At 34.4% G+C, this 26,045-nt stretch overlaps 1 protein-coding gene and 1 long non-coding RNA gene across 3 annotated transcripts in view; one reads left to right on the top strand and one right to left on the bottom strand.

Annotated features, from left to right (window-relative positions):
• LOC118182950 (uncharacterized) overlaps positions 1–26,045 on the bottom strand; it is a 394,569-nt gene that overhangs the window by 299,929 nt on the left and 68,595 nt on the right. The window lies entirely within an intron of this gene.
• LOC118181466 (dynactin subunit 1-like) overlaps positions 25,324–26,045 on the top strand; it is a 31,742-nt gene continuing 31,020 nt past the window's right edge. For both annotated transcript variants that reach the window (XM_085809084.1, XM_035350615.2), the window contains exon 1: positions 25,324–25,652. The gene's annotated coding sequence lies outside the window, so the exon portion shown is untranslated. The remainder of the gene's footprint in view (positions 25,653–26,045) is intronic.

The raw sequence follows: 26,045 nt of genomic DNA on the forward strand, positions 1-26,045 counted from the left end.
AATGGAATTTTCGAGTAACTCTGAACATGCAGTTTGAATAAAATACACATATCTGCAACTTGCTTTAGTCCCGATGGTAAATAGGTAAAAGTAATGTTTAACAAAATCTTTACTTTAAAATTAACAGGCACAATGCAGAAAATAAACTTGCGAAGAAGGAATCAAGTAAGATATTCTCAAATACGTATCTGAAATTTTACGAATGAAAGTTGGATTATTTATATCAGTTTACTTTATGTTTTGAAGGATGGAATAATACAAAGAAGGATTTACTTTAATTATCGCGTATGGATAATATAAACAGATTTCATACATACACATAACGCATATTATGTATGTGTATGTGCTTATGGCAAAGCCTCGAGGGCTATCTGTCTAAAGGAACAACAAGATTTTCGCTTCCCTGCCTCTTGAACTTAATCAAACTACAGGTCCACTCTTCGTTTGGGCACTTCGTGGAGGTTCAACCTCCACTATTACCCTTCCAAGGGAGCGGCGCACCACCTGGAAAAGACACCAGGCAGCACCGGTCGTCTAGATGCTCCTACCAGTCGCATGGGCGAGCCCGTCGCAGTGGGCCGTTACCTAGCAAACCGAGGGGAACTAGCCCTCCGGCTACGGTTCCACACCGCTCAGGACATGCCAGTCCCCGAGGCCGGTCAATAAGTGACCTTTCCCAGGGGATTCAGAACCACCAAGTTCATAAGTTTTATCCCCCGAGGCCGAGACTGCCTAGGTACAGATCCTAGCCAGTAGCTTCGCAGAGTTCTCTACGTCGACCCCGGGGGGCTGCTTAAGGGAAGGGATGCCTCCGTGGAGGACTTTCTAACGGAAACTGGCTCGCATACACGTTACACATGGGAGAAACCACGAAAACGCCCATGCAGCCAGCTCGTTCGCGGGATTCGAACCTCGGACCGAACTACCAGTGTTCAGCGACTTTACCACTCGGCCGCTGGTGAGCTAACGCATATTATGTATGTATATAAGCTCATTGATATCTCTAAATGATCAGTGTAGACAAACAGGATGCTTTGATGCTTTGGTTGCATATTCTGGTTTACAGCGGGAATTAATTCCACTCTTACCAGAGCTTATCAGAGAATCCCACGAGGGGTGTTCCACATAAGGGCTCATCAGATTGGTCCACCATAAAGGTGTGCACCTTAACATAATATATTGTCAAAAATAAGAAAACAATGAGACGCATTGTCTCTGAAATTTCACTGATGGGTGACGGTCCTATCAGGGGTGTGTCGGCAGTCCTATGATTCTTGAGCTACTGAAAGTTTTTAAATCCAAAAATTAATACGAAGTTTACACATGTTGATCTTGTTTCTGCGTGTTTGCGCGAGAAAAACAGGAAGAAATTCAGAATGAACTATTAAAATTTTCTTGACTATTTTTTAAAATTCCCAAACTATTAATTTTTACCATAAGACGGCAGACATTATTAACATATTAAAGCCAACACTTTAGCAATTTAAAATACAAATGTTTTATTAAATAAAGATTACGTGACACATTAAAAAACATAGCTCTCACATTCGTCTCCAAATTTTTCTATACCTTTTTTCGTTTGTTTTTCTCACCAATTACATAACTATCTGTTATCGCTTAAAAACATTAAAAGAATGGCAGTGACTCGACATTGCACAAACCTCGACAACACTGGCAAACGCATTGGCTCGCTGTTTCTTTAAGATATTTTGAGGCAAAGTTCTGTATTTCTGCAGAAATGCAATTTTTTCCATTTTAGAAAAAAATCCCACAAGAACATATTTTAAAATTAAGGCATAAAAAAATCATGTTTTTTTATAAAAATGAGCACCAAATAAATAAATAAAAATATAATAAAGAAATGCAATCTTACAAAAATACAGAATAACAAAAGTGCAATAAAAGTGGTTTAAACATTTACAGATATTTACAATAATATACATATATAAATTTTATTATTATTTGATGGGAAATAATCTAGTTTAATTATTTTAAATAGTGTTAAGGTTGCTTCTAAACATAAAATTTTGTTAAAAAATAAATCTCCTCGCGCTTTATTCATTTTTCAATGGGTTCAGTTTGGCAAATTGTTTTCATGATTGAAGTTAGGTTTTAGCAGCTAGGGTTTCTTACGTTTTTAATCAGGCTTTATATATCCTTTGTGTTTTGTATTTTGAACTGTGAATGAATTTGGTAATTGTATTATACCCGGTACCTTGCGATACATCACGAAAATTATTACCCCAATAGGTTTTAGATTTATCTCAACGCTTATAATATACTGGAAGTCTTCGGTGAGCTGACGTCACGTGCGGTTGCCATATAATTTGTAAATTTCAACATGCAGATGGGAAAGCGGTACATAGTTTCCATCAATGTATGCTCGGTCGGCCACCAAAAGCCAAATGGTAAGATCGCTAAGCACTGATTGTCTGATCTAGGTTTACATCTTGACAAACGGGCTGGCTGAATGGGTTTCCATCGTTATTTTCGAGTGCAATCGTAAATACGAGCCATTTCCATTAAAATGTTCTGCACGAACTCACTTGCCACCTTAGGCAGATTGCTTTAAATGCGTTCTGGTATCGTTCAAATAATAATTTGAAACACTGTATATACTGGATTGTGTTTTCCTAGATAGTGTGTTTGTAGCAACAGCGGTACGTCTGACCGCTTTGCAAAAGATGATCGCATACCACAAAAAATCGCCAAATGTGCGTTGAATAGTTACAGAAGTTTTAAATTCTGCATACCACAACACGTACTGCGCTTTTTGTTGCATGGTCGCCATCTTCATGTGAACTGGCTTGTTAAAGGACTGAGCAAAGATTCAGCGTATGTCCAGGTTACATAGCCCATTTACATAATCAAAACTTTGATATTCTATAACTATTTTGTCATAATAATTTAGAATGATTGATTCACGATCAAGCACAAATATTGATTTAAACTGAGGTTTATTCTTTCCGATAAACCTGCATAATTAATTTGTCTACATTTAAATTTTATGGGTTTTATACTTTGTTGGTTAAACGGCAATAACTTTGGCGATAATTTGGCGATGAAATGAAATGAATTTTGACACCAAATTCCTAGCCAGTTTGTGCTAATATATACCTTAGTCATGAAGACTAGGGCAGAATTACTTCAATGCTAATGGCATAAAACATCAACTCCATGAAATTGGAAACTTCCTTGATAAATTTCAAATTGATATCATGCTCATCAATGAGACTAAACTCCGAGTTAATGGCAAGATCAAACTTCCAGGATATGCTATCGCCAGAAATGAAAGAAGGCACAATAGTGGTGGTGGTACCGCTATTTTAATCAGGAATCACATCAAGCATTCATTTTCCCACCTCCCTGCTACTAGCTTTATTGAACATACAGCTGTTTTAGTGTATAGCACCACAAATGAGGCCTATCTCTTCATAGCAGTTTACAACCCTCCCAATAGACTTCTTCAGGTATACAGGATCTTAATATTTTGACGTTCACGAATTACCCCACAATCATTGCGGGTGATCTGAATGCGAAATTTCATACTTGGCACACTAGGAAGGATAACCCGAATGGAAGAATTCTAAATAATTATCTGCTTAGGAACGATGTCAGACTAGTTGCCCCTCACTTACCTACTCACATTCATAATAATGGAATGGGAGATATCTTGGACATTGTCTTACTCAAGAACATTAGTACGACTCCACTACTTGAAGTGCACGAAGAATTGTCATCTGACCACTTCCCGGTCAAGTTTGATTTTTATGGAATTTATCCGCCTTTAAAAAAGATCTCCTATAAAATAAATTGGAACTCCTTCACAGAGCAGCTCAGAGATTACCCCTGTAATTGCAGCTTTAACCATTGCGGTGACATCGAAAATCAAATCTACCTTTTTACTCACAAAATGCAGAATGCCATTAAAAACGCTTCCTCGCCGAGAAATTCTGAAAGTCATCTCGCCCTTTCGACAAGAATTAAGGACATTATTAAGCGGAGAAATCGCATTAGAAAGCAGTAGCAATTATCCCGTAACCCCAGAGATAAGAACTTGTTAATTATCTTAACAGGGAAATCAAACGCGAAATTCAGGATTTCCGCTCTGAAAAATGGAATTCTTTGCTGGAAAATATTGACTTGCAGGCAGGGACGGTCTGGAGAATCGCACGCTCGCTTCGAACCACAAGGACCAATAGCATTACTCCAATTCATCACATGTGTAACATACACCACTCTGAGACTGAAATTGCGAACTTAATGGCAGAAGAATTAAATAAAGTTTTCCAGCCCCACCCAGAAGAGGATACCGAGCATGAAAGAGAAATTCAATACTCCGTTACCTCGCTTAAATGCAGCACTCCATCTAACTACTATTTCGATCTCACCACCCCCAGAGAAGTTGGACAGATTATTAAAAATCTTAAAGTTCGCAAGGCCAGAGGTTTTGATGAAATCAGTAATGACGCCCTCAAGGCTCTCCCAAGAAAGTGTATTGTGCTTCTCGTGAAAATCTTTAATGCCTGCATACGACATAAATATTTTCCCCAGCAATGGAAGCACAGCATCATCATTACAATTCCGAAGCGGGTAAAGACTCGAAATTAATAATTAGTTGCAGTCCGATTAGTCTGCTTCCTGCTTTGGGAAAGGTTTTTGAAAGTGTTCCAAAAATCAGACTTACCAATCACCTTGAGAGACTTGACCTCATCGACTGTTCGCAATTTGGATTTCGAAGCGGTCATTCCACTACGCATCAAATTTTAAATCTGGTTGAATATATTGCAGGCAACTTTCAAAAAAAGAAGGCAGTCGCTGCGTGCTTCCTCGATTTCGAAAAGGCATTCGATCGATCCATAAGCTCAGCAATTTCCTGCTCCCGGTCAGCTTTATTCAACTTATGATCTCATATCTTTACCGTAGAACATTCCAAGTAAAGTGTGGAAGTGCAATTTCCATGAAAAAGATAATTTACAGTGGTGTCCCGCAAGGAGCAGTCCTCGCTCCCTGTCTTTTCAATATATTTATAAATGATCTCCCAAATCCCTTGGATTCCAAGATTCTAAAATACGCCGACGACACGGTCGTACTTACGGATTCTGTCAGCCTGCCTCTTGCAATGGAAAAACTGCAATTCAAAGTAAATATCGTTACGAAATGGTGCGAGGATTAGAAAATCAATTTAAATTCTAGTAAATGCTGTGTTGTGCTTTACAGACGCTACAGGCAGAATGTAATTGTTAATACGGATATCAAAATTAAAAGCGATACAGTTCCGCTGGCTGACTCCTATAAGTATTTAGGAGTTATTATAGATAGCAAGCTTACCTTTAAATACCATGTTACAGCCGTAGCGGAAAAAGCGAATGCTGCGTTCTGTGCCCTTTACAGCTTGATTGGCAGGAAGTCTAATTTATCGATAAAAATCAAAAGAACACTGTATCTGTCCTTAATCAGACCGATTATGTTATACGCAGTGTTATACCCAGCATGGGCGACAGCCAACAAGACTGAGCGTGCTAAACTAGACATAATACAAAATAAAATACTTAGAGCGATTGTGAACTCACCGTGGTTTGTGAGGAACTCTCAAATTCAGGAGGATCTGAATGTGAAGGCCATGCATGAACAAATTTTGATCGCTTCACATAATTTCTTTGAAAGCCTTAGAACCTCTTCCCACGCTTCTATTAGAAGCCTGTGCGACTATGACCCTACTGTTGAATATGTGGTCAAAAGACTCCGCACCATACATCACAAACCGTCTTGGTAGTTGTATTTATGTAAATAGTTTTCTGCTTTTTTCTATGCTTTATAATTACGACTTTTGTTATTTTTGAATGCAACTTTTGCCACCACGACCAGGAATGCCAGTCCCAAGCTCTGAAAGTTTTTACGCCTCCGGGTGACAGATGTACCTAAAGTACATCTCTTTTATTTTACTACCGTGATTGGCCTTTGGTAACTCTGAACTTTTCGTAATAACTCTGTGTAGTTGAAATCAAGTGCGAGCGAAAGCAATTGGAATTGGACTCGGGCAGAATAAAATATTACAATGGGCATTGTAAACCAGGAGCACCCTAAAACTAGCTTAACGGAAACTTTAAAAGGTTGATGTGGAATTCTGAGACAGAAATTGGAAACAGGTCAGCTTAGAAATCATTACTATAATATTTGATTTAAATATTTTACCACATTTTTACAACTAAAACAAAAAGAATTGCGTTGTTTCAAATTACCTTACGTTTTACTGAACGAAGACGTGGATCTACGTCAGCTGCTTATCAAATGATGGCTTGATGTAATCTTTTGCAAACGTTCTGAGAGAGAGGGATCTCATTATTGTGAATGTAATATGTGTTTGCATACATACGTATGCTTAGTAATATAATGCTTATTCATTCTTATCTTCAGCTGCCGAAAGAATTTCCCATCTATGATCCGAAACTATGTTATTCTAAATGACTCCGCCTCCTTTAGTATGGATAAATGGAGCTATACTGTATACATAGCAGTTTTGAAAATTGCATATTTATGAGCATTAGTATAGGTGCGAAATATGTAGTGAATTTATTACAATAGCGAACATTTCTTCGATTGAAGCATTTCCCTCTCTATTTCTGTATCCGCCAATCTGATCATCCATATTCTATGAGAAAGCAAATGTGTAGAATAATTTAAAGCAGGAAATTAGATTGCCTCCCTTTTATTGTGGAATGTATTTTGTGTAAGTAAAAATGAGAAATTCTTTGAAATGTTACATAAGAAATACACTCCATTTTCGATCTTCGCTTTTGAATAAGCTACTATTTAGATGCAAATAGATAAAGATAGAATTCGTAATAAAAGTTAAACAAGATAATGAAATAATTTGTTTCAACTGCTTGGTATACGTTTATTGAATTTTTTATATTAACAAATGGAATTTCAAAGTTCATTAAGGTTCGTGTATCCACTTTTCATCGCAGTTTTTAAAATAGTTATAAGGTGGGTATAGAGTAAAGATTATTGAAATTGATTTTTGATGTAATTATCTTTTGAAAGTCTTAATAAAAAGTGGTAAAACCTTCACTAATAATATCGTGCAAAGGCAATAAGTTGCACTGCATAGGTGTTTTAATAAAGTAGTTTTTAAAGGTGAAAATAGCAATAAAAATAGGGGAAAATGTAATAATGAGATTAAGTGGGATCAGATTAAATGGGCCTAACGAAAATTGACTAAAATATTTTGGTGTCCATATTTCCAGCTTTAATATTTGTATTTTAAAAGATTACGTTTGGATCCTAGCAGAGCTCACACCCTTGGCACGATGTGTACATGGACAAAGTCAAGGGTAACCTTTTACGCCTCATCTGCAAAACAAGTCGCAGCCATTTCTTATCAGACTGATTGTTTCTTTCAATACTCGCATAATAATTACATAGAATTTTTACCAGATAGTTCAATTTTATGCCCTAAGGCCATTCGCGGTAATTAAGTCAATTAGAATGCAATCACACCGCTCACCCGAAGGCGAAAATATAGAAAAGAGACTTTCCTAGGAATTTACTAAAGAATATACCAGATAGTAATTGCATGTAAATGCGCTCAACTGCGGTCAAACGGAAAGACCGCTGAATACTGGTAGTTTGACACAGATTCAAATCCCGTCATACGGGGTTACCGTGTGAAGAAATTTCATACTTGTTCCATACTTAATGGTGTATACGAGCCAGTTCCCCTTAGAAAGTCATCCACGAAGGCATCCCTCCCCTTAGGCAGATAGCCCTCGTGTGCTTTGCCATAATTAAATACACCACCCATACTTAATGTGAATATAGGTTTGGTTTCGTTTATTAGATTACGGCAAAGCACTCGAGGGCTATCTGCCTTAAGGGAGGGATGCTTTCGTGGAGGACTTTCTAAGGAAAACTGGCTCGTATACACGTTACACATGGGGAAAACCACGAAAACGCCTATGCAGCCAGCCCGTTAGCGGGATTCGAATCTCGAACCGAACTACCAGTGTTCAGCGACGTTACCGCTCGGCCGCTGGTGGGCCTAATGTGGATATAAACCAGTGTCTTAATAAAGTCCCGCTTGCAGTATAGCATATTTTTCAAAACAAAGAGCCCTCCTAGGCTTTGCCGTAAACAAATAATCCAAACTTGCATATAAATTACTTTCATCAAACGTCAAACTCACTTAATTTTAATATTGCTTGCTTTCGCAATTATTTTGAGATACGATAATGTAAGTAGTTTGGTTTTAAATTCCATCCAAATTAAACCTTGGAACGAAAACAGCATTTCATTGCTGTTAAACGAAGAGCCTTAGCTAATGGGCAATTCGATATGATTCAGGGCTTGAAACACGAGATGAAACAACCTACGCGATTTGAAAGGGCAGAGAATAAATGCCAGACATGTAAGGAATGAAATCCTTTTATAGACATAACTGGTAGTGAATTAAAATTCAGACCAATGAGATGGATTGCAATCCGCAAGGAAGATTTTTAGAGAAAACTATCGAGTTGAATATCTTTTGGAATATTTAAGTAGATTGTCTTCGATTACATCGTTGCACGAGACTGAAGTGTAGCCACAAATTAACTTCGTAGCTATTTGGATAAGAATTTGCGAATGAAATCTTCCCCTGATTTGTAATTTAAAGAACGAAATATAATTTAATGAAAATCCCCACATGCATGATTTATTTTTAAGACTAAAGCTAGTAGGTCTTAAGCTTCTTCGTGTAGTATTATACAGTGTATTTCAATATGCTGCTCAGGTATGTTCTCTTTGTGGCAGACGTCCCGCTTAAGAAAGGTAGACACCCTTAATTAGGATAGGCAGCTTTTCTGTCTGCTGCAGATCTGTATGATCTAAAACTATCACGGAAACTTTTTCAAAAAATATTCGAAACATAAATTTTAATGTCGATTCGTAGGGGAAAGTGACAATAAAACAATATTTCTCAGAGCCGATATAAGAGAATCAATATTTTATTCCCATAATATAAAATTTAAGCGAGATCCCAGTAACTGAATCGTTCGAGTACCATGCACACATATTATTAACAAATGCAGTCACGTATTTTGTGCTTTTGTATGCAGATTTCTACAAGACCCTTTTTGTGTCGAGCTATAATATAGAAGAATGAAATTTGCATTCGTAAAGCTGACAAAATTATGTTTCGAAACTGAAGTTTTTTTTTATTGTAGCTAAAATTGACATTTTTATCACAGGTCATAGTGACATAAGATTTAACTTTGGCAATACTAATCAGGATCGACTATTACGGAAACAATATTTTCGTTAAAAGCTTTTTGTAACGCAAGAAGCAAGAAATTAACGGGAGCCTTTTCTGCAGAATGTCTGTATGAAAGTGTTTTATATGAATTGAAAGATGCAATTCTTAAAAACGCGGCAAGCAGTGGGCGATTCTCCACTTTCTCCCAATTTCGCACTTAATCTCCGTCATGATTAAGCACTTTTGTTCCATAAAAGTTCTAGCGTAATTCGGCTAGCGGTTTAATCCTAGTATCCGGTGCACACGGGATTTGGCTACTTTTGGCGACTTTATGATGAGCAGTAAAAACGCGACATATACTATGAGTAGTAAACGGGTCATTCAAAGAATATATATAGTTATACATAGTATATACTATGTACATAGTATATACTATATATACATAGTATATACTATGTATATAGTGTATATACGATGTTATATACACACATAGTATATAGTGTATAGTATATACATATAGACGTTCTTTGGATCATTTTTGGTGTTGGTGATAATTTTCAAAATCGCGCCAAGACTGCACCGTGTACTAGGATTTTACCCGGCTAGCAGATTGTTGGAAAAAAATGTTGAGTTAAAAAAAAAATGCCTTTACTTCGTGAAAACGAAATGGCGTCCAAAACAAAACTAGCAAGTTGCTGTAGCAGGGTTGGTCGCCAAAAAATCGCCAAGTTACCATAATCCGAAGATTAACCTTATTTTACTTACGCATATATTACTATAATATTTTCTCAGCACATTTGTTTCGTCGTTTTACTGATTAAAGACAAAGGCGCGAAAAATACTTAAATTATTCGGACAGTAAATTTGTACCAGTAATTTATTCTTTCAAGTTACCTTGGTTAAGCGAATATTTCATAAAACGTAATTTTTTAAACGATTTCGTAAAATATTTCAAAAGTTATCAAGTAATTTGGAATTCTTCGATTAACAGAATGTAAACAATTCATTTTTACTAGATATCGACAATTCTAAAAATAAAAACTAATTGCTGATTGTTGGTAACCTTAAGAATCAGACGAAATATATTAAATGGAAGATGCTTACCTATTATCCCGTCTACCGATGACGGAAATTTCGCAACGGTTGCCAGTTGTTACTGCGGGAATTCTAAAGGACATGGTCATTCATAATTGGCGCTAAATCGCGCTACTAGACTGGTCCAAAATATTAATGAACTTCTTCTCTGATATATAGTTTTGCCTGCCTGACGCCGCAGAATGATAGACATCATTACTTTCATTATCTTGTCAGATTAAATTATAATTAGAGTCGTCCATGGCATTTGTGAAATCCTAGCCTACTTTAGGTTCGGTTAATTTGGCGACATTAATTTTTCAAGCCATTATGATTCAGTCGCATATTTTTCATCAGAGCTGCCGTTGTGTTTTATAATTAGACATCAAGCTTTGATTTCCATTACCCACTTCCTCTGAAAGTCTGAATTCCTTCTTTGAACGTTCACCAGTGGCTGAGTGGTATTTCGATCCAGATTTGAAACCCTATGAACGGATGCCTGTACGAGAGGTTTTCCTCATGTGTAGTATGGCTACTAGGCAGTTCACGTAGACCCGTAGAAAGTGTTCTGCGAAAGCAACTCTCTCTTCAGGAGACAGTCTGCATGTGTTTTGCAATATTCAAACATACCTGTATATACAATCTCTTAATATGTTTATCAAATGAGAGGTCTAACAAAATATTAAATCTATTGTCCACCAATCCATCTTTTGAAATGTTTATTATATACGACTTCCATGTAGTTGCAACAGTGATGTTAAGCCCACCGTTATCCTAACTATGTATCCGTTTGTTTTTCTTGTGGGCTTGTAGTTTCCCCCTTGTGTATAACATGAATACGAGCGAACGTTCTATGGAAAGTCCGGCATAAAGGCATTGCTAACCATACGCAGATTGTCTTGCCTTCATTTCCATATTCCAATAACCTAACTTAACATAGTGTTTCTTGGACACCTTTCTTTGCTTCTCCATTTAGATCGCCCCATCTATTGTTCTATAAGGAAGCTAAGTGTGTGTGTATTTAATTATGGAAAAGCACACTAGAGCTATCTGCCTAAGGGGAGGGATGCCTTCGTGGAGGACTTTCTCAGGGAAACTGACTCGTATACACGTTACACATGGGGAAAACCACGAAAACGCCCATGCAGCCAGCCCGTTCGCGGGATTCAAACCTCGGATTTAAACCTTTTTTTAAAAGGTACAAGGAAGCTAAAAAAAGCTATATGGCGTATGTACTAAGACCTATGTAATATAACCTATGTACTAAAAATTTTAATACGTTCTCTGCCTTAATACTTTGGATACCTGATTGGTTATGATAAAGCACTGAAGATCTATCTGCAAAGCGAAATGATGCATTTATCATTATCTTTCTATAGAAATCTGATTAAAATTTATATTGCATATGAGTAAGGGGGGGATGTAACGAAAATCCAGCTATCCTTTCAACTGAGACAAGCTCGCTATGCTTTGCAGCTTCATTCACTGCTACCATGCACTTATGCATTTAAGATATCGGAGTGCTGCCATCCTAGAAAAATTAACCGTTTAAAAATAGAAAACAGCTCCTTTTCAATGCAGTGCTTTCAATTAAATCCATTAATTTTTGGTGTTTAACAAAAGAGAACTTTTAAATATTTACCGTAATGCCTCATACTTTTGGCGTAATCATAAAGAAGCAGCATCTATTCATAGTAATTAATCTATTTATAGCAAAGTTCTTGCTTGGAAAGGAAGCAAATATAAGAAGATAGCCTCATCAGCTGAAATCTTTCAATAATTTATTAGCTTAGAAGGAACACATTTGCTCAATACCTTGATCAAAATTAATGAACCGGCAGCGGATACTCATCAAGTATTGGAATCAATGAATTTTCATGGATATTAATTTCATGGATAATTGCTTGAAAGGTAGGCTGAAGATAAGAACTGAAAGAGTATGAAACTTTGCGAACTAAGTAACACTTTAATAAATATATATAGAGAGAGAGACCCATGCTGAGGAACTAAATTTTAAAAACTGAACTAAAAAACTAAACTCAGTGGCGTAACAGCCCTAACGGGCCAATGCCTGCAGTGCACCAAAATCTGCTTTCCTGACCGTGTGCCCGGGGTGCGTAAGCATATGCCCTGAACGAGTGGTCAGCTTGTCGCAAGACTTCCAGTGTTTAGTCCCCAAGTGAATTTGGTACTCATTTTATCGACCCAAAGGATGGAAGGGCTGAGTGATCAAGAGATGAAGAGCTGAGTCGACCATGCCCAGCCCGGGGATCGAACCTCGGACCTGGGGTGCTGCTGCGCTATGAGCTAGCCACTGCGCCACCGAGTCTTAATTTTAAAAAGAAAATTAATAAAACGGCTGAAGGAATCGACGTAATGAGTACAAATTTGCGTGAGTATACTTTCGAAGACTTTTTTTAAAATTTATATAGATTCGAATATAGTTTCAAAGACTGACGCTTCTAATTAATATAAGTTTTTTTCAACATTTATGTAACATGTTCCGATGCTAGTTTAAAGAAAACAAGCCTTTGGTTGCTATCTGCAGCTGTTTATATACTGCGTGCCCTGCAGCGTCCGCTGTCGGACTTTTAATCATAGGCAATAACAAGGAAAGAATTTGCTTACTTAAATAAACAGTGTCAACTGAAAGCCTCCTTTTAAAATGATTTTGCTTTCAAGATCCTTTATAACTCGTGTATCTCTTAGATAATAATTGTCATTGTTTATGTATTCCATAACACTGTCATTCAAACGAGTATTAAAATGTTCTGGGTGTGTTTGTCATGAAATACTATATGCAGATGTATGAAAATATAGGTCCCATCACCCGTGAAACTGTGGTCAAGCAAAGCGATTTAGCGTCAATTATGGAAACGTATGACATACAGCACACTCATAACACCTTTCCCTCCTGATTCCCGTTGAGTCACCTTCTGCTTTTAAGAACAAATATATAAATTAACTGTTATTGAATTTCTTTACTTCCTTGTACAAAGAAAAGGAAGTACTGTAGTCACAAAAATCTTCTGGTATCATATTTCAACGGAAATATCCATTTTGACCGTTCCCGAATCCATTTGACGATTTTCTTTGAATGACGTCTACACGTTCGGATAAAATAAAGGACGGCACGTCATCGCCAGCTGCATCTGCAAGGGACTAAGCTACATCGGAATGGGACATTAAAAGAATGGAAGAAAGTTCCATGGTCCGACGAATCGCATTTTCTGGTCCATCACATCGGCGAGCTTGTGCTAATACACCGATTTTCGAACGAAACCGTGGCTCCCGGATGCACAGTTGGACAGAGACAAACCGGTGACAAGGTATTATGGTGTCGGCACTGTTTTCATGGAGAACATTAGGACCGATAATCCCCATAGGACAATCCGTGACGTCTGTGAGATACGCGAAGATCGTTGCAGACCAGGTTCACCCATTCATGACAACAGTATTGCCGGCGGGGTATGGCGTTTACAAACAGGGTAATGCCCCATGTCATAAGGGCCGAATCGTCAGGGAGTGGTTCGAGGAACATTCCAGTGACTTTCAAGTCATGTCTTAACCTCCAAATTCACTTGACATTAATCCGATAGAGCAGCGGTTCTCAACCCTTTGACTAACGCGTACCATCTAAATAGAAACTGAAAAACTTAAATACCACCACTGCATTTTACGATGATTATTTTTCAGTTTCTGAATAGAAATATTAAAAAAAGTATATATTTTTTAAAAAAGTATATTGGTTACCATTTTAATTACCCAAATTTAAGTTATAATACTTTAAGTCTAAAATTTAGAGAGAAATTTGGCCTGTTTAAAAGAGGTCAATTTCTTTGTCTTTATTAAAAAAGTATTTTATTAAAAAAAGTATATTGTATGAAAAGTATATAAAAAGGTATATTTTAATATATATTAAGTATAAATATATATATATAAAATTTATTTCCTAAACAGTATTGATTAATTGATTATATTATCTCCTAAGTTTAATTAAAGTAGAATTATTTTAAAAGTGTGCATCCATACTGGTAAGTTATATTTTGAAAGATGTTTTGAAGTAATTTGAAAGCAAAATATTAATAATGTTTTAACGGGACTGGAGTTAAATCATCACGAAGAATAATATTTCAATTGTAAAAGGAAAAATTAAAACATGTAATTATTGTCATTGATCGGAAAATAGTTGACTTTTCAAGGGGAACAAACCAACTCCCGTTCAATGAACAATAATTGATAAAAATACGTAAATATGAAAGTGTTTCGTCTTTACTCGAGTTATAAGTTAAAGCCAAACCGGCAATTCTAGTCAGGCCAAGTATTTCCGCGAAAAGTTGCTACTCAAAGAACTTATTCTCATGAAGCATTTTAGTCAATTCAATTTGGAGTAAAAATCAATTACTGTAGAGAAATCCTGTAAAACTCGAGTAACCGTCCCCGACACTATCATCTTTATGTATTTGAGTACTATATTATTTGTAGAAATTAAACATTGGAAATTGTCATTATTAAATCGAATTCAAAGTAAAGTTGAAATAAACATAGAAGATTATAAAAAAGATAAATAATGCAAACTTTGTAAAAACAAATCAAAGAAAACATAAAAATAATATAAAAATAATATAGAAATAATATAAATAAGATAGTGAATGTACATGAAGATATAAAGGCCAGAAAGGTATTAAGTAACTTACATTCTTTCTAGTGGGGGAGTTGGCAAAGTGTTCTCTTCGTGTCTGACTCAGAAGTGTAGGGTGTCCGAAAATTCTTAGCGGCAGTAGGGGCTTTGAATAATATCAGTCGGTAAGACTTGGGTGAAGTAATTTATGGTAGTGGGTGGGACTTGGAATTCTTGAGGGATGTATTTTGTGGAGTTCTTATCTGAGAGAGACCGTCTGTTAAGATTTTTTTGAATATACTAGTGAATGGAAATTAATTAATTTCTGGCTAATTGTCGTGTCGCAATGATTAAGAATTTAAGAAAGGAAAAAGGCATTTTCGCTGTCCAAGAGCTAATAGACAGTCTAAAGGCAGGAAATAGGCCCATTTTTTTTAGTAACAGTATAGTAACAGTATACAGGGGTTGGACAAAAATATGGAAACACCTTTAAAAAACATGTTTCTTTGCTTAATATGGTGTAGGAAACCCGTTGGCATCCAAAACAGCTTGCAGTCTTCTCGGAATGGATAAATACAATTCCTGTATGTTTGCCAAGTGAATATTATACCATTCTGCCTGCAAAACGGTGGCAAGTTCAGATAACGATGTTGGCGGTGGATAACGAGAACGCACTTTCCGTTCCAATGTAGACCACAAGGGTTCGATAATATTCAGGTCTGGTGACTGTGATGGCCAGGGGAGATGGGAAAACTCATCCTCGTGCTCAGAAAACCAGTCCTGGACAATGTGAGCTGTGTGAACAGGGGCTTTGTCGTCTTGGACAAACATCACCATCGGGGAACAAAGTTTGTACCATGGGATGAACTTGATCGGCCAAAATGTTCACATAAGTCTTGGCAGTCATGTGCCCTGACACAGTTATCATGGGGCTAGCAGAGAACCACGATATGGCTGCCCAAACCATAACAGAACCCCCGCCATGTTTCACTCTTGGCAACAAGCAGTCTGTATTATAGGCTTGAGATGGCGTTCTCCAGACGTAAACTCGGCCAGAAGTGGGAAACAATGTGAAAGAAGACTCGTCAGACCATATTACTCGCTTCCACTGCTCTATAGTCCAGGCTTTATGATTTAAACACCCCCTTTTCCTGTTACGGGCATTAGCATCACTGATGAGTGGCTTCTCAATTGCAGCACGGCCAGCAATTCCCTGTTTATGAAGCTCCCTTCTAATTGTTTTGGTACTCACAGGGTTCGGTAACACAACATTCATTTCAGCAGTAACTTTTGCAGCTGTGGTCTTCTTATTTTTCGTCACAATTGCCCTTAATGATCGTCTGTCACGATCACTCAGGACACACTTTCGTCCGCGCTGTGATTTAGCAGATGATGTTTTTCCGCTTTTCAAATATGCGGAATAAATCTTCGATACAGTACCTCTTGAAACACTAAACACCTCGGCTATCTTGCTTACGGAAGCACCTACCATACGTGCTCCAACAATTTGCCCACGTTCGAAGTCTGTTAACTCTGACATAATGCAATGACAACTTCACATAACAGTACTCTGACAACAACTGAACTGTTTAGCACATTTACGAAGTTGTATAGGTGGCGTCAGTAGTCAAAAACGCCAGCGCCACCTACATATTTCATTAAAATCAATCTTTCTTTTCAAACATGCATTTCACAAGGTGTTTCCATATTTTTGTCCATCCACTGTATGTCTGAAGACAATTAGCTTTTTACAATATATACAATTGAGTAATTACACTATATACAAATCTTTCAACTGACAGTCATCCAACTTATACCGCCTTCTCAGGTTTAGGAATAAATTATCATATCCCTATCAGTTAAATGATTTAGAGTGAGTATTTAACGCCTGCTCATTAAGGCAATGGTTGATAAATTGAAAGGGAATTAGATTATTTTTGAGAATTTTGATAAGGATCAAAATTTCGCGTTGTAAATCTATTGTATCTGTGCATGTAGTTTTAATACGTTGTATTTGATTAATTATAGTATTGTTAATTACTTTTTTGGATATGTTGGAGTTCCAATTTATTAATTTGTTAGTATTGAAATTGAAGTTTCTTGTTTTGTCAAAAAGTAAAATTTTTTTGTAGTTAATGATTTGAAGATCTAGAAAGTCTATGCTATTTTGTGAATTATTAGTTTTATTAAGTTTAAGACAATTCGGATAAATGTCGGAGTTTTCAATTTTACCAAAATTATTAATTGTAATAAGGTCATCAAAATATCTGTAGGTGTGTTTGTAGTAATTTAACTCTTGTGGTGGTAGATTTTTTTGGAAGTTAAATTCTTTGACAAATAAAAAGATATTACAGATCGAGGTGCTGGAATGTAAGCCCATAGGCAATCCTCTGACTTGTTTAAAAAGTTGATTATGAAACTTGATGTAGTTATGAAAAAGTGTGCATTTTAGGTAGGTTTTCCATTTGTCAAGAGTCATGATATTGAGTATATTAGGGAAAAGTTTTGGTAGATCAAGTAGACTGGTATAGATTTCTTCTAGAGGAAGTGAGGTATATAAGTTTTCAAAATCATAGCAGTTAATGTTTTGGATGTTAATGGTATGAATGGTATTAATGACAGGAGTGTTATTATGAATGATCCAGCAATAGTTATGATTAGTGTTACAATCATTGAAAATAAATTTACAGATTTTATTAAGTTGAAATGAAAAATAATAGTCTATATTTTTCTTGTAATTATTAGTTCCATTAGCTATAAATCTAAATTTTAATGGTGTTTTATGGAATTTGGGAATCGCATAAAGATTAGTAAATCTGTTGTAGTTAGCATTGAAAGTAATATTCAGTTTCTTATGAAAAGTTTTAATCCTGTTATTATAGATGTTTCTGTAAGGTTGGCTGATTGATAAGTAGTTGCGTTGAGAAGTTCTTTATGAATAATCTCATATAATTGAAATGTTTTTTTGACTCAGACTGCTTTCCCAAGAAACTTCTCAACTGGTTACACTCCTGTACTAATAAATTCCTTATCAAACTAAAAAAATTCATTCAAGAAAGCTACGATGACATACAAATCATTAAAGACATGATTCTTGATTTTAGTCTTTTCAGACTCTCTAATAGTCTCACTCAACGCAAAATTTATTTTAAAGTTAATTTTCTGCATCCGCAGTTTGACAATATTCATTTCTCAAGAATCATCAGAGATTGTAAAGATTACTTCCCCGCAGTTGATACAATACCAATGATTGCATTTAAATATCAAAGGACCTTAAGCAACTTGCTTACTAACCACCATAAAATAGATGAAACTGCAGAATGACATTATAAGACACCAATTTACAGCAATTACGTAGATTCTCATCACCAGCACATAATTACTGGCAACCTGAATATCATACAAAACCATCAACTAAAAACACTAATGAGTTATGGTACAAAATTTAGACCAGTCAGAAACATTACTACAAATTACTGTTACAAGACTTTTGAAAACAACATCAACGAATTTATAGTTAAAGCAAGCTATCAACTGAATTTACCCATTGATACCTTCTTAAAATGGAAAGCTAAAATTCTTCAACGCATATCCACAGAAATCAGTCACCTCAAATTTAAAAGTACACTGAATTGGTCTCAACTTACATCAGATATTAGTAATTTAAAACAGCTTTTTACTATTACAAAAATAGATAAAGCAACTAATACCTTTAGCATTATATGAAAACAATTCTACACTGAGATTATTCATAAAGAACTTCTCAACGCAACTACTTATCAATCAGCCAACCTTACAGAAACATCTATAATAAACAGGATTAAAACTTTTCATAAGAAACTGAATATTACTTTCAATGCTAACTACAACAGATTTACTAATCTTTATGCGATTCCCAAATTCCATAAAACACCATTAAAATTTAGATTTATAGCTAATGGAACTAATAATTACAAGAAAAATATAGACTATTATTTTTCATTTCAACTTAATAAAATCTGTAAATTTATTTTCAATGATTGTAACACTAATCATAACTATTGCTGGATCATTCATAATAACACTCCTGTCATTAATACCATTCATACCATTAACATCCAAAACATTAACTGCTATGATTTTGAAAACTTATATACCTCACTTCCTCTAGAAGAAATCTATACCAGTCTACTTGATCTACCAAAACTTTTCCCTAATATACTCAATATCATGACTCTTGACAAATGGAAAACCTACCTAAAATGCACACTTTTTCATAACTACATCAAGTTTCATAATCAACTTTTTAAACAAGTCAGAGGATTGCCTATGGGCTTACATTCCAGCACCTCGATCTGTAATATCTTTTTATTTGTCAAAGAATTTAACTTCCAAAAAAATCTACCACCACAAGAGTTAAATTACTACAAACACACCTACAGATATTTTGATGACCTTATTACAATTAATAATTTTGGTAAAATTGAAAACTCCGACATTTATCCGAATTGTCTTAAACTTAATAAAACTAATAATTCACAAAATAGCATAGACTTTCTAGATCTTCAAATCATTAACTACAAAAAAATTTTACTTTTTGACAAAACAAGAAACTTCAATTTCAATACTAACAAATTAATAAATTGGAACTCCAACATATCCAAAAAAGTAATTAACAATACTATAATTAATCAAATACAACGTATTAAAACTACATGCACAGATACAATAGATTTACAACGCGAAATTTTGATCCTTATCAAAATTCTCAAAAATAATCTAATTCCCTTTCAATTTATCAACCATTGCCTTAATGAGCAGGCGTTAAATACTCACTCTAAATCATTTAACTGATAGGGATATGATAATTTATTCCTAAACCTGAGAAGGCGGTATAAGTTGGATGACTGTCAGTTGAAAGATTTGTATATAGTGTAATTACTCAATTGTATATATTGTAAAAAGCTAATTGTCTTCAGACATATACTGTTACTATACTGTTACTAAAAAAATGGGCCTATTTCCTGCCTTTAGACTGTCTATTAGCTCTTGGACAGCGAAAATGCCTTTTTCCTTTCTTAAATTCTTAATCATTGTGACACGACAATTAGCTAGAAATTAATTAATTTCCATTCACTAGTATTTTCAAAAAAATCTTAACAGACGGTCTCTCTCAGATAAGAACTCCACAAAATACATCCCTCAAGAATTCCAAGTCCCACCCACTACCATAAATTACTTCACCCAAGTCTTACCGACTGATATTATTCAAAGCCCCTACTGCCGCTAAGAATTTTCGGACACCCTACACTTCTGAGTCAGACACGAAGAGAACACTTTGCCAACTCCCCCACTAGAAAGAATGTAAGTTACTTAATACCTTTCTGGCCTTTATATCTTCATGTACATTCACTATCTTATTTATATTATTTTCTATATTATTTTTATATTATTTTTATGTTTTCTTTGATTTGTTTTTACAAAGTTTGCATTATTTATCTTTTTTATAATCTTCTATGTTTATTTCAACTTTACTTTGAATTCGATTTAATAATGACAATTTCCAATGTTTAAATTCTACAAATAATATAGTACTCAAATACATAAAGATGATAGTGTCGGGGACGGTTACTCGAGTTTTACAGGATTTCTCTACAGTAATTGATTTTTACTCCAAATTGAATTGACTAAAATGCTTCATGAGAATAAGTTCTTTGAGTAGCAACTTTTCGCGGAAATATTTGGCCTGACTAGAATTGCCGGTTTGGCTTTAACTTATAACTCGAGTAAAGACGAAACACTTTCATATTTACGTATTTTTATCAATTATTGTTCGTTGAACGGGAGTTGGTTTGTTTCCCTTGAAAAGTCAACTAATTTCCGATCAATGACAATAATTACATGTTTTAATTTTTCCTTTTACAATTAAAATATTATTCTTCGTGATGATTTAACTCCAGTCCCCGTTAAAACATTATTAACATTTTGCTTTCAAATTACTTCAAAACATCTTTCAAAATATAACTTACCAGTATGGATGCACACTTTTAAAATAATTCTACTTTAATTAAACTTAGGAGATAATATAATCAATTAATCAATACTGTTTAGGAAATAAATTATTATTAACTACCTTTGCAGCAATTGCGCAAGTAATAATAACTTGTATTCGCACTAAATGGATTTAAGTTCATACAACATTATATATATATAAAAGTATATATTAAGTAGTATATGTATAAAAAGTATATATTAAGTATAAAAAAGTATATTTTAATATATATAAAGTATATATTAAGTTTAATATATATTCAGTATATAAATATATTTTAATATATATTAAGTATATATAAAGTGTATTTTTTAATAAAGTATTTTATTAAAAAAGTATATCTTTTATTAAAAAAGTATATCTTTTATTAAAAAAGTATATTGGTTACCATTTTAATTATCAAAATTTAAGTTATAATACTTTAATTCTAAAATTCAGAGAGAAATTTGGGCCTGTTTAAAAGAGGTCAATTTCATTGTCTGGTCTTATTAAGCTTAGTTTTAACAGTAAGTTAGGATCCACTTTCAACTTTATTCTGTATTTATTTTTCAAATATAACATAGATGAATATCCTTGTTCACACAAATAGGTTGTGCAAACGTCATTAAAGAGGCAATAAAAATTTTAAAAAATCTGAAAGGCTTTCAGATTTTATATTATGCCCGAAGGGGTTTTTTTTAACGTTTTGTGTGTTACTTTATTTATTAAATATCATGTTCTTAACCATAAAATTCAATTCAACAGCAATATTACAAAATATTTATAAGAGCATATCTTTAGAATTTCCGATACACAGTCTCGCGCTCTGGAGATAAATTTTTCCCCCGTACAGTGTTGCCATTGCTCGCTTTGAAATCTTTGAGTTTCTTAATCAAAAACTCAAAAGTGCTTTACAAAATAAGAAATAGATAATAAAACAAATTTCAAATATTGGGCTTCCTGATCCCATATTCGGGTAGAGATGTACGTTCTTCAGAATTTGATGGCTCTAGGTACCGTTGTTTTATCACAATGCGAGAAACATACATGCATTTATGCATATTCTTCATTATTTAATTTCTTTAACTATATAATACAGAGTTTCAATATTTGGTGTATTCAATTTAAAAAGTGATTCTCCGTTTAAAGCGAATCGAATCCGTTTAAGCGAAAATGCCAAAACAAAATTAACAGCTCTTCTGATCTAACGGCCTTTGGGCTAATAACTTTATTTGAAATGCCTTTAAATTAATTTTTTCAGTTCAGCCGAAAATTAACAATGATATCATTTTTGAAATCTTCAGTTAGAATTTGATCACAGGAAACTTTAATCAGTTATTCCTTTTTTTTTCACGAGATAAAATATCAGGTGAATTATAACAATATGCATTTCTAACCCACTTTTCTTTTCATAATCCTCAGGAAAATACATGTTGAAATTATTTATCAACGAAAAACAATGATTAAAGTCTGATGCTAATTCTTTTATTTTCAAATTATTTTCAATTAGAAAAATTTTTTAAAAGTTGTAAAAAGATTAAAATATTGTTATACAGTTGTTTGATTATTAGCTCGAGTATTTTTATCATTGCAGTTATTTTATCTCTAACGGTAAACAAATAAACACTTTGTCCTTGTAATCCGTTTAACTTTCCAAAAATATCAGCTTAATATGATGCGCCAACCATAATTCACTAAATAAATATTTTTGCAATTCAAATTTTGAATTTCTGATCCAACAGGGGATTTAAAATTTTGCCTCTGGATAACCACCTTAATTCGGAATGTGTCAAAAGCGTTCCATGTTCACTGCCCCCTCTCTTGGGGTAAAATCATGAATATTCTTGAATTTTAAAGCTTGGCTTTTAATAAGATAACTAATTTTGACAGCTTGATCAGGTTATCGGGGATTGTTTTGGCTACTTAAGCTTCTCTATGAATAGAGCAGTGAGTAAATTTAGTTTCAGGTGTGCGACTTCCTTTATTTGAAAAATAACATCAGAATGTTTTCCTGTTAAAGCCCTAGCTACGTTACAGCATACAGCAATGTACTTATTTCGTTGAATATCATTCTCAGACAATTTTCTATTGTGAATTACTTTGAACATTTCGTTTGCAGTTAATTTATCATGAAGAGATTCACAAAATAAGTACTCTTCAGCAATTCGTTTATCTTCTTCGAAACGTATGTAAACTAATAACTGAACAAAATTTGATATATCAGTACTCTCATACAATTGCAATGCGAAATAGTTACTGTGTTTTATTTTTTTGAATAAGTGTCTCTTTTTTGGAATTTGGCATTTCATGAATTCGTCGACTTACTTTGCCATTTGATAACATAATATTATCAAGTTCTTTAGCCGCTTTTTCATTGAAAAATGCTAAAACTATAGCTTTACTGCTGGTAAAAGGGTTTCTCTAAAGGTGTGAGCCTACACAGTCCTGGCATTTCTTAGACTTACTAAGCAACTAGCTTCTAAAGCTTTTTGCACTTGAAGTAACAAGACCTTTTGCTACTCGCTTACTGTATTTGAACTCCGAGAATTTCCTCTTAAAGTGTACTTCAGATTTATCCTTTAAACTGACATGTTTAGATTCAAGATGTCTTTTAAGAAGAAACGATGGTTTCGTACTCAGATTGGATAACAGTTCACGGCAAACAAGACATTGAGGTTTGAGGGCCCATTTTATCCCCATAGAAAGTAAATCCAAATAACAAATAACCTTCATTATATTTTCTATAAACAATTTTTGGTACTTTTCCGTTTCGCCGGCGCAAATCTCGCCAAGCAGACTTTGTTGGCGACAACATACAGTATACACATAAAAAATGTTAATTCTAAGAATTTTTTTTTATTGTGAAGGCATAAACATTTTAATATGGTTTAAAATTTTGTAAAAAGCCAATAAATAAAGACAATAAATTTGTAAAAAGACATTAATTTAAGAATTTACTATGATTTCATGGTTCAAAATCCTGATTCGCCGGTTCGTATCACGTGACCCCAAGTGATCTCATCTCACGTAAACTACGCTACTAAAATTTAATTCGCTCAGTAATAATCTACATTAATTTTAAGTTAAATCTTAATTTGGAATACAAGTTTAAATGCAAGAATTATTTCAATTCGTACGAATAGCTTACTCAGAAATTATGTAAAACTGCAGTGCTTTACTTCGTTAGTGCATTCTCATTAGAATTGATGAATTTAACACTTGATTTCGCCTTCGGATGAGCGGTGTAATTGCGTTCTAATTGACTTAATTACCGTGAATTGTCTTAGGGGATAAAATTTAAATATCGTGTAAAAATTCTATATTATTGTATGCCAGTATTGAAAGAAACAATCTGATAAGAAATGGCTTCAACTTGTTTTGAAACTGAGGCGTAAAAGGTTACCAGCGAAGATATTCCGTCTGGCATCAGTTAAACCATTATTGGCGACTTTATCGTTTGCGCCGGCAAAACGGAAAAGTACCCAATTTTCCTTTTCAATATTCTTTGTGCTAGTAGATGTCCTGGATCACCTATGAATCTTCACTTTTCCGCTTAGTCAATCCTATCCACTTTTTCCATTTTGAAAATCTAGGTTTGTTTTATTATTTTTTCACAAATATTTAAATGCACAATATGTTAGGAGGTCTTCAAAAACAAACGACGATATTCTGAAATCGCGTAGAAAAGAATACAGAGCAAGACAAAATACCTTCTGTTAGAGATAGCAAATCGAAGTGAAAAAATGATTTTAATTGAAAATAGAGCCATATGAGCCCGAAAATAGTGGCGATATTAAAGTGTAGTCATGCTAATAAATCAATCAACTCTGAAAGAATTAATGAGATACAATTATGTTTTTTATTGAAACTTATTTTTATTTCCTACTAAACACGACTTCCATTTTATCACTCCTTTTAAAAACAATATTTAAGAAAAAATTTCTTACGTATACAACTAAAAGAATATTTGTGAAAATACAAACGAATTATTTTGCTAAAGTCTACGAGCGGCTCAGGTTTAAGAAAGCTCAGATGCCATAAATTTATGAGTGTTGGAGAAAACACTTAAACAGGATATTGGAGGTTTTAATTTTTGAATTTAATGGTTAAAAATACTTTGTTTCTTTGAGTACCACTTATTTTTCTCTTGCTTACCATCAGTTGAGAATCGCTGCAATAGAGCATTTGCGGTCCCACATAGAAAACCAAATTCGTGCTGCCACGCTACCTCGTCGCAATATGCGGGAATTGCAGGACCAATTGGTGAGTGCTTGGTTTCAGATACCTCAGACTATCTATCAGCACCTTGTGAAGTCAATGCTACGCTGGGTGCTGGCAGTTTTGAGGGATTAAGGTGGTCCTACGTGTTATTAACAGGGTGGTCATAATGCAAAAGCCCTTCGGTGTATGTATTAAAGCAACCGCCTTAGTAGAAATCGCCAAATTTTCAGAATGTGCCAAAACTGGTAACCATACGCGTAACTATTCTTCCGGCTACCATCCACATAACAATCCTTCAGTCAAGCAACGACTCCATTTTGGTATGCGTTCTTTTTTGCTGTATTCAGAGTTCGAACGGTTTTTATAAGCTAATCGTGATATTGTTTGCCTTAAACTTAGTTTTCAAGTGTGAGTATATGGAATTTGCGAGCAATAGAAGGAACAGAGGTAAAATTTCTGCAAGAATATTATAGAAAGATTTGAAAAAGAATGTAAGTGCTTTAATTTTTTAATGTATCACGTAATCCGTATATAATAATTCAAATTTGTGTTTAAAATTGCTAGAGTGTGTTTTCTTTTCGTATGCTCATGATATTTACTAACTTACAATGAATATCAATAATTTGAGAATCTTTAAAAAAAGGGGGGGGGAATTTCCAACTTGTACACGATAAGTAATTTTTATGTTTTCACCAAGATTGTTGCGTGAATATGTAAGTTACTAAAAATTTTTTAATTTTCGACAAATAACGGAATCTTGCTTTTAATGGTGTCTTCCGTCTCCTATACTTAATATGTAGGAAAGTTTCATGCTTGTTATGAAAAAATAAAGTTATAAAAAGTTTGACTGGTACGACAAAAATTGACCGAGATATTTAATTTCA

The sequence above is a fragment of the Stegodyphus dumicola genome, chromosome X2 (genome assembly GCF_044657685.1).
Source record: "Stegodyphus dumicola isolate Sdum_Otavi_A_Nest chromosome X2, ASM4465768v1".
In the NCBI taxonomy this organism is placed as follows: Eukaryota; Metazoa; Arthropoda; class Arachnida; order Araneae; family Eresidae; genus Stegodyphus; species Stegodyphus dumicola.